The sequence below is a fragment of the Neofelis nebulosa genome, chromosome 5 (assembly GCF_028018385.1).
Source record: "Neofelis nebulosa isolate mNeoNeb1 chromosome 5, mNeoNeb1.pri, whole genome shotgun sequence".
Taxonomy (NCBI): domain Eukaryota; kingdom Metazoa; phylum Chordata; class Mammalia; order Carnivora; family Felidae; genus Neofelis; species Neofelis nebulosa.
In genome coordinates, this window is record NC_080786.1 from 130,779,698 (window position 1) to 130,790,350 (window position 10,653).

At 38.7% G+C, this 10,653-nt stretch overlaps 1 long non-coding RNA gene across 1 annotated transcript; it reads right to left on the reverse strand.

Annotated features, from left to right (window-relative positions):
* Positions 1-5,915: 5,915 nt before the first annotated feature.
* Positions 5,916-10,372, reverse strand: LOC131512705 (uncharacterized). Its single transcript, XR_009262256.1, has 2 exons — positions 10,134-10,372; positions 5,916-7,026 (listed from the first exon to the last, which is right to left on the reverse strand). It is a non-coding gene; the product is annotated as an uncharacterized LOC131512705 (long non-coding RNA).
* Between the last annotated feature and the right edge of the window lie 281 nt (positions 10,373-10,653).

Sequence of the window (10,653 nt, forward strand, 5' to 3'; positions counted from 1 at the left end):
GAACTGCTAGAGAGATAGGAAGGCAGGGTGATGGAGGCTTAATCCTGCTGGAATAGTTGGGGAAATGCTGCAAAATCCATGTCTCAGAGTCATTCCACTGTAGGGGGAAGTTTTCTGGGGTGCATACATATCAACTTCAGTCAATCTGCTTCTGAGATGGGGATTTCACTTCCTTTGGCACTTATGGCCTGCCAGGAGTGGCCAAAGTGACCTTCTACAGATCAAGTAAAGCCCCCAGGCACAGCTTGAAGTCAGCACTCGAACAGAGTAAGCTGGTTAAGGTACAAGGGATATGAGTGAGGCTCTGACAACATCTGCTGCAAAGGTCTTACAAATGTCATTTACTTTCTTTATGGCACATCTTCTTAACTTACCTCTTGTGTCACCCTGCCTCTCCTTCTTGCAGACAATGCTCACAACCATCAGAAAAAACTTTGATCTCATGTTGATGCGTTGCTCTGGTCTATGCTTCTCTAGAATGCCCTTCTCTCTTTGCTTATTGACACCTGACAGTTTAACAATCATCTCAATTGTTATGTCTGTCATTAATCTGGTCCTGACACTCCCACAAGTACTAACCAATGCTTCCCTTGAATCCCCACTGTGAGCTATACACGTATCAATCCTGCAACCTTGAACACTTCTCTGTAGGTTATGTGTTTGTCTACAATACTAAATAAGTTGTTTGAACTAGAGAAGTGAACTCAGGTCACAAAACTACAAATATAAAATAAGATAATTTATTTTAGGGAAGTTTGTAATGAAGTTGTATTTTAGGTAATGTTTGTAATGAAGTTGCCTACTATGAAGATTTACCATGTTTAACAAAGATAATTCCTGAAGAAATAAGTAAAATTCAAAAGTATTAAAGTTAAGCAATAGCTTGGACATTATAAGAAGACTTCCATTCTGCGAGTCAAAACATTTCATAAAATTCCTTATTCTATCTTGCCTTTTGGAAATACTCACTTTTATGAAATAATAAGAAAATTGCAGCAATAGAAAATGTCGAAATAACTGGCCAGCTGCCATCCCCACCCCGACACACCTACACTACGCAGACCAAAATGGTAATGCAGCCCAAAATGAACTCATGACCCTGGGGCAGCCTCACCTAACAGGGGTTGGCGATATTTCTTAGTTAGATGACGGCAGCAGTCTGTATCTGTCAGATCAGAGATGGATTTAGGCATCCTGGTAAAATGTATAAGGACACAGGTTATGCAAAAACTGAATATTGCAATAGGAAGGAGCATTTGGATCATATTAAGGAGTCATCTCTGGAAGGTTTGTCAGCTTATTACTGTCAGAGCAAATAGATCAACATGACCTCTTGAAGCCAAGATCCAAATCATCAATTTGCAGAAACCTGGGCAATAAAGTAGAAATAATTTTTTTCAATGAATTACCTTATTTGTGTGTTGGGAGGGCATATCTTGATCTAATCTGTAGATTCTCAGCCCTTTGGGGTGTAATAGAAGAACATAAAACTTGTGTAGAAGACCTTGGCACCTACTTACCTGGCATCTCCTTTCAGTAGACAGCATAATACCTGCCAGTTTAAGAACTGGCCAAGGATCTTAATTTTTTTAGTTGTCTTTTATCAGACTGCTGTCTCCGATCCAACCAAATATTGAAGAAAGAGAATACTGATACTACATAGAGAGAGTTTAAAGCAGTACTATGCAACCTCACTGGACATTAGAAGAACCTGGGGAACTTTTAAAGCCTGAAGATACTTGACCTCATCTGAGACTAAAACAAATAAGGAAGGAAGGAAGGAAGGAAGGAAGGAAGGAAGGAAGGAAGGAAGGAAGGAGAAATGGGATCTGATGGGATCCATTCCTTAAATTTAGCAAGGACAGAAATCTAAATAAAATACAAAAGGGCAAAATTCAGACTAGTGAAATTCTGAGCTTCTGACCTACCTAAAACTTCAGCCTGGGCTACACTGAAAAGACTTCTTGTAGAGCTTTGAAGTCCGTTAATTCTACACCTCTTCTTTTCTGGGCCATTTCAGTCTCCACTACACCCAATTAATTAATACTTTCTAACAATACTACATTCATAATAGGCCTCAAATCCGAGGCCACGATCACTTCTGCTCAATGTCAAAAACCAGTGTTTTAGTGTATGCCTCCATAATTATTCACCAGGCTCTCTGCACCCATCTCTTAATTGAGTGTCTGTACCCCAAATATCCTGTATACACCACTCTCTACAGCAAACTCCTTCCTCTGCTGAGAGATATGGACATACCTCTCTCCAACTTAAGTCCATGCTTCTTCTTCATCTAAAGCACCGGATTTTAATCTGGAGACTTGAAAACTTTCTGAAATCTGCATGAATTTGAGTTTTTCTATGTGAATGTTCATTTTTCTTACAAGAGGTGCTCTGTCTCCTTCAATTCTGAAAGAGGCCTGAAATATAATCAAGGTTAGTGTCTTCAGGACAAAGTCACAGACCTTAGCGAAAAGTCTAAGACACCTCACGACCTAGCCCCGATAGCCTCTGCCATCCTAGTGTTACCATCTCTCTTGCACACTTTATTCCCAGTCATAGAAAATACGTTTTAGTTTCATGAATGCACCAACTCTCTGACTTTTTCATGTTTTTGCACATCCTGCTTCTCCTTCTGGAGTGCTCTGGCCTCTCCGACATCACTCATTACCTAATCTCAACCCCCTTTCAAAATGTGACGTAGAGGTCAAGTTCTTTGTGAAGCCCTCCCTGTCCACCTTGCTAGCATGCAATTGATATCTTTCTTTTAGGTTGCCATGGTACCTGGATAGCTCTATCAAGGCACTTATCAAATAATATCATAGGTATCCATCTATACAGCTGTCCCACTGTGAAGGGTGAGCTTCCAGAACACAAAGGTTGTTATTTTATTTGTGTTGGTAATCTCAGTGCCCAGAGGTGTCTAGCGTAAGTGGTACTCAGTCAAAGTTTGAAGAATGAAAAACATAAAGGCTGCTGAGCAAGAAGATGGAGGACTTCAATGGAAACAGAAAGCTTCAGGGCCATGTTTCAATCAAGGGAAATCGTACCCCAGGCAATAAGTAATTAATAGCAGGCATTTGGCAGAGCATGTTGCTGGGAGTGAACCCCATTAGAAATATGAATGATATAAAGTTTGTACTAAAAGTTCCCTCTGAACAATTACATAAGCAGAGGCCAAGCGTTGCCCTGCTTGTTGCAAAAGGAACCTGAAATAAGGAAGCAGCATCTCAGGGCAGAATCTTATGTTACCCAAGAAGTTTGGCAGAATTTGAGCAGTAAAAAAAATAAATAAATAAATAAAAAATAACACTTGAAACCAATGCTGAGCAGAATTTTTCTCTCCGTTCTAATTGGCTAAATAGGGCCATTTGCTCCCAAGACAAGACTGGGAATTAATATTAGAAATAATGATCATTCGGTTTATTGTGAATAATGGTGCTGGGTTTTATTATATCTTAAATGGTAGATACAGTAGTTCATATCCATAGTTATCCTTAACAAATCATTTTCTTGTTTTCTAAAATCTCCAGTTTAAATTCGTATTTATTTTTGGAGCAAGTCGGGGAGGGGCAGAGACAGAGGAAGAGGGAAAAAGTCCCAAGCAGGCTCCAGGCTGTCAACACAGAGCCTGCCATGGGGCTCAAACTCACGAACCGTGAGATCATGACCTGAGCCAAAATCAGGATGTGGACGCTTAACAGACAGAGCCACCCAGAAGCCCCAGTAAAATCTCCAGCTAAAAGAAAACCTGACCATCACAATCAACATTCCATGCACAAGACTAAGGGAAACCAGGTAAGCAACAGGCCTTAGTGATTACTTCTATAACAAGATCTATCCTTGCAGCATGCTACATTTGTACTCTCTTAGAGTATTCCTTAAGTCTCTTAAAAGGGATTTAAGAAAGTAAGATAATGCATAATGATATAAATAATAAAGAGAGAGAAGGTAAGGCACCTGAGGCTACAGGTAGGCTGTTGTTTCTGTTGAGCTGGGGAAGATTTTTAGGAGTTAGAAGACCAGCAGGGGAGACCTTTGTGAGCACCACTCCTAGAAGAAGTGAGATGGGAAGCCATGCAGGAAAGAGAGTGTTTAAGAAATGTTGCAACTCCTATTTCAAGATTCTGAATGTCCTCCCCCTTTGGTTTTACTGCGAGGGGTTGCTATACATATTTAAGATGCTTTGTAAATATTCCTGATAAGGGACTAATGTCTCTTCAAAAGCAACACCTGGTGGTTGGACTGTTTGTAGGTTAACATTTACAATTTTAGATGTTTTCTAAATTATCATGATATCTTTCTGATACACCAAATTTATGCAGCCTTTGACAAATAACATAGTTGACTTGCCCGCATTCCATTCCATTTCTTGTTTTCTGACCTTCTGTCTAAGCTGGGAGAACAATGATTGAAAGCACAGGCTGTGGACCCAGACTTGCTTGCTATGAGGGTGACTGTGGGCAGATTATGAGTCTTAGATTCCTTAACTGTCCAATGGGATCATAATAGCTCCTTGCAGTCTTGTTATGAGGATTAATAGAGTTACTGTTAAAATCAAACTCTTAGATCAGTTCCTAGAATATTATGAGTTCTCTGTGTGCTTGTTAAATAAACCAACTTTGGGAAGGTAAGGCGAGGCATTGAATAAACTGCACCTTCACAGTGAATAGAGACATATTTATGGAATGCCCACCATGTTCCTTAAAAAACATCTTCTCATCCCCTCGGGAATGTCAATGACACCGTGAGAAAGGTTGTGATTGCTGTTTCCACCCCAAAGTGAGGAAAATAAATCCCAGGCAAGCCAGGGGATATGTTCATATTTCACACACCAAGTCAGAGGTAGAGCTAAGCTTACTCAGACCCAGTGCTTTGACTCCTCACTAGCTCTAAAGAACCCTGCTCAGATCCCTGCTCAAAATTCATAAGCAATGCATCCATGACTCCTCTTCATGCAATCTCTCCTCCTGCCAAACGAAGACCTCCGTCCTCATCTTAAAGTGCAGCGCACAGACAACTCAATTAATCCTAGAAAGAGGACTGGACAACATATCACGGCTCCTAAAACTCTACCCTTTATTTTTTTTTCAGGTAAGGAAACTCAAAGAGAGTTCAAGGAACTTGCTCAAAGCCATATAATTTATTTAGTATCAGAGGCGCAGTGCAAACCCATCCCTCTTGACTACCGTCTTAGCACTCTCATTATATCCATATCATTTGAGCAACTTTGACAGGAGAGCAAAGGGAGGGCCAGGAGGTCACGGGAGCCTTGAAGAAACATTGGGGAGATAGATGCTAGAGACAAAGAAAGGAAAATACGGGGCCCCAAAGACACAGCTTTGCCTACCAAAACATCTGGCTTAGGCAGACAACTTTTCAAAACTTTCTTACTGTAATTGTTAGTAAACCTTTTAAATAAGTTTATTTAAATAAATTATTCAGATTTTAGAACCTTTTAAATAAATTATTCAGATTAATTTAACTGATAAGAAAATCCATTTCCACTTGAAGTAGCTAAAACTAACCTACTTAAAACCTCAGTTCTCAAGTGGTACAGTTTGAATAAATTCTATAGGGATACAAAACTGTGTTCACTTTCTTTGGTGTTATAACTTGCCTTTGGGAATTCTCAAAGTGGGTCTGATTAATTTATTCTTGTATTTCAGCATCCAGTACAGCACATAGCACTCAATGAATATTTCTATTTATATTTTAGCGTATATAGTGGTCCTCAAACTTCCCTGAACCAGAGCCACACTTACAATAGCCTGTTAAGAAGGTGGATTCTCTAAATACAATCCCAGAGGAGTTAACCCAGCAGTCCTGTGGGGAATTGTCAACAAGCTTCTCCAAAATCTGAGGGAAGCAGTTTTACATAATGTGCAAATTAAAAATACAAATAATAGCTTGGATCAATGTGTTATCTTTCTTTATTATCTAATCCAAACGTTCCTCCCCAGGTACACCTCACAAAGCTCTCTTATAAGTGCTAATTCACGTGCCACAGAGATCCTAACACCACCACATATCCATATATATATATATTTTTTTTTCCTAGCTAGAATTGTAATAAAACTTCAGAGAAGTATTCTCGTTAGACTATCTCAATTCTTTCTCTCAGTTATTGTCTGTTTTGTTTTGCTTTTGCTATTGAGATTTGATAGGAAAAAAAGTTGTTGAGAGAAATATTGAGGGGTTAAATTGGACATTACGGGTACAATGGAAAATTTATGGTCTCCTAGAATAGGAGCTTATCCTAAGTCTGCCTACTTGCTGGTTAACAAATATTTTAAGTTACTACAATGGTCTCAAAGGCAGACTTACACCCTGAGAGACAGGGTAATAGTAGGGCAATTATATAACTAATACTAGTCCTTGAGGGTAGGATTCCATAAAAAGGTTGTTTGGGGTCAGTCTGAGACATTCTAAAAAGGAGTGGATATTGCACATGCCCACAAACACATGTTTAAGACTAAATTTTTCACATTTAAAGGTCTGCAGTGTCTCAATGCGTTGCCCTCAGAGTTTGTCTGCCAGTAGATCTGTTGTAACAAGTAACACGATCATGGCTGGGACTCAAGAGAGGCTTAGGCAGAAAATGGCATCATTTACAATGTTTTTTATGTTTTTGTTTTTTCCTCTGCAAATCTTTGCGAGAGAAACTGTTTTTGGTCGGTTAATTGTCACAATAAGTAATTAAGAGGGACAGGGAGCATAGCAACATGCTACAGAATTAGACAATATAAATTAATCAACAGAAAAGTGATACTTCTGGTATCACTCTAAGTATAAACAGAATAACAGGCATGCTGGCTACTGATGAGAATGTAAGAACCTAACATGATGCACATAAACACAGAGTCAGGTAACCACTGGGTAGAACAGAGAGTTATGGGTTTCTTACTGGTCTCACACTCAGCCTTCCAAAGCATGACCTGGCACACTGGATTCATCTACAGTGTGCTCATACAAGTGTTCTTGTTATTATTTCAAGGGAAACATTTTAAGACTTGACGTAGAAACCTGAAAAAAAGGAAAAGCAAAACGATTAATCTGAGGACAGAGCAATACAGTCTGCCCCTGCTTGCATGGAGAGCAAAGGAGCATTGTATTACTGGTATATAAATAGGACCAACAATCAATTGACATTGAGAAGCCTTACACTAAGATAATGACAAAAAAGAAGGGTATGGGGCTCCTGTCCTTAAGGAAATTGCAAACTACTGGTGGAGAAAAGAACAACATAAATGCATGTGAGGTTTTAAAAGTATAGAAATAGGTATATACATACAACAGGAGACAGTTGCAATAACATTGTAAAAATTAAAGTTTGGACAGAAATACGTGACCTGGTTTAATGGAAAGGGGTGCACATGACACTTTAAGTGAGAATAATAGCAAATCTTAAGGGAAGAAAATAATAAGGGAAGCTAGATGGCAAAGAGTTTATGTCTGGCTGCAGAAGGGAGGAGAGAACAGTGTGTGAAACAAAAGAACAGTAAGGTACAGGATGGACAAAGGAAGAGAGTCAGAACATTTTATTTTGATGCAAATCAAAACTAGGAGTTCTTTTAAAGTTATTTAAAGAGAGTGACATAATCAATAGATGACTGCAGAAGATCATTCCTTCTTCTTATAATTGGAGGAAGAAATGGAAAAAAAAAATGAGGTGAGGTCTGATGACTTTTTTAATCCATTAATTTTAAAGCAGACATGGAGGACAAACTTAGATCAAAAACTTGAAAGAAATTCACAACATTTCATCAGATGCCCAGGAGTTCTTGGCAGGAAAAGTGAGGACACCTCTGCACTAGACCATGTAGCCTGACTTAGAAAAAAATTAAAAAAAAAAAAAAAAAAGAAAGAAAAAGAAAAAAAAAAAAACAACCTTCCATGGAAACAAATAATGTGTTCCACTTCTGCCAAGGTCATTCTGCATATACAGATGGCTTAGGTGGCTCAGTGTAGTTAACTCCTTTGGCAGAGGAACACAGATTTCCATCAAATCCTTCTTCTGCTCACTGATATCTGGCCCCTGGCCTTGCTTGATCCTGACATTTTAGAAAAACTGTGTTGCCTTGTTTGTTGTTGTTCTCATTTTAGTTTCTCTAACCCTGATACCTTCTGTAGCAATTATAAGTGGCAACATATAGGTGAAGCCAATTCAGTATTACCTCAAGGAGGTAAGGTATCTTTATCTTTGTCTCAATTGCCAAAGTTATGCGGTTAGGGAAAGTCTGCTAACACAGCTCTCCTTGGCTAGGATTCACTCCAGAGTTTGTCATTTCTCTGAAGACCCATTGAGCAACCTGGCCTGAGTTTGAATTTGTGCAAAAAAGCCTCTAACCACGTTTGTCACACATTTTTTCCAGCTCATTAGCAATGTTGTGGACAACTTCTTTAATGAGGTTTGACATTTGACTACCACCACATCTGCGACCTTCTCCATCATGTCACCCTCCCCCCCCCCCATCCTCTGCTTCCTTTGCTCTTACTCATTTTTGTGAGTGAATCATCTGATCCTGTCCCTTATATGACCATGCTCTGGTTTGATTAATCTCTCTCATCAACGCTCCTTCCTGAATCTTCTGATTAAATCTAGTCTTCTCCCTCCTCTCTCCATAACGCATGGGACCTTTTAGCAGCTATTAATTATTTAAAAGAACCTTACTTTCTATCATGCTCAAGTTAGTCACGACAGTTTTCTGTCGACCATGTGGCTTCTGTTAAAAATTATTGAACCCAATTAAGAAAAGCTTTCAAACACCAAGTTCTAAGAAGCTATAAAAAATCATCTTTTTCTATTACATTGACAAACTTGCTAGGTTGGAGAAGGAAATAGACACAATATGTCTCACCAAAATACATCTCTTCATCCTATCCCAAATGGCATATGGTACTCACCAACAGATTGAGGCAATGTGATTTAAATCAAATTATCAGCAGGTGACTGTAAAACCGCTAGGGGTCATTCCCAAGGAGGAGTTTTACCAGTGGATATTTTTGATCAAGCAGTCAAAATTCTGGTGGCATTCCACCTATGTTAGACCCTTATACAATATTGATGCTTTTCACTAGCAATCCAGCACAATTACTAAAAGGTAACACAATAAATTAATCTGTTGTTTAATTTTTAAAAAGGAAAACAACTATCTGGACTGATTTTTACCAATTTGACTGAATCAACTGAAAGTGTGGCCATGGTATAGATAGTCTTCAGTGAATCTGCTCTCTAAATCACTTTCTGATGGCTATGAATTAGCTGAAAGTAGCTAAAATAGACATGACCTTTATAAGCTGAAATAGCCTGTGGGCCTAAATAGGATGAAGTAATAATATAGTGCCAGGTGCCGCTCACGTCCATTAGGTAAGAAAAAAGAAAATATCCAGAGAGAGCTAGACTGACTTGTCTAAGCCAGAGAGGCATTTGAGGTCAGACCTCACCCCACGTGAAACCTGGCATAATAATGCGGCACTGTAACTAAGAGAAGCGCAATTCTTAGCTGTATTAATACAAGCACAGTGTGTCAGGAAACACGAAGAAATCTTCATTAATAGTTTCCAAGCAGAGCTGACATTCAGCCAGTAAATACCAGAGGGGCACACAGACAAGGGTGATCATGCCAGTTGGCCAAAGCGTGCAGTGTTAAATATTTAAGATTTTGTAATGCTGTGTTTACAACAAAGTGTTATAAGAGGACATTATTTTGACAGTGATTAAAGGGAAAGAAAGATCATTTTATAGTCTACTGAAGATATGGACTCTAGTCTTGTCTCTACCCTTAATTACAACCAGCTGCCAGTTATCTCTGTAGTCCTTTTTTTGATACAGAGAACTGGACTAAGTAATCTTGATAATCTCTTCTAGCTCTAAAATTCTGACTCAAGGGAACCTCGTCTCTGGATTTCTCAAGCTAAATAATTTCATATCTAAATTAAAATATGAAGTAAGGTACATGCCATTCATTTAAGACTTGTGTCTAAAATTACTGCTATATCTATATGTTTGTGGATTGCATGCCTCTCCATAATAGTCAAAATAGAAATAAGTAAAATAAAAATACAAACTTATGGTCACTCAGTAAACCAAGACACCGGTTGGGGGCACTAACGCTAACATGTAATTTTACTTTTGTTCCTTTGTTCTTTTTCTATCAATATTTATTCCAGTTTCTTTGAGGTCGAGGGAACATGAGGCTCGGGAGGGATGGATATCCTGCTTTGGGTAAAGAGAGAGAAAGAAGTCATCTAAAGTTAAATTTACAGAAAAAGGAATTTTCTCTTTACTTTCTATTGCTCCAGTGTTCATTCAATATAATCCATCAACCGTTATCTCATGCAATTATAAGGGAGAAGACACAACATTGATGCCAAAATTGAATAGATTTTGGTCAGAAACTTTCCGGCAAATGCCAAGCCACACATTATTATTAGTGTAGAACTAGTCTACTAGTGTGTAGAGCAGAATTTTTTAAAAGAACTAAAGTTCTTGCAGGATGTTCCTCAAATGCATCTCATCTGCATAGCAGAAGTCAGAGCCTCCTGAGCCATTCAAAACTCCTTGTTAAATACTTTCTTCAGCATTGCCCAAGATTTACCCCAGAGGTGTGTTCATTAAACTAGGCTTATTAGGCTAATTGCTTTTTTTTT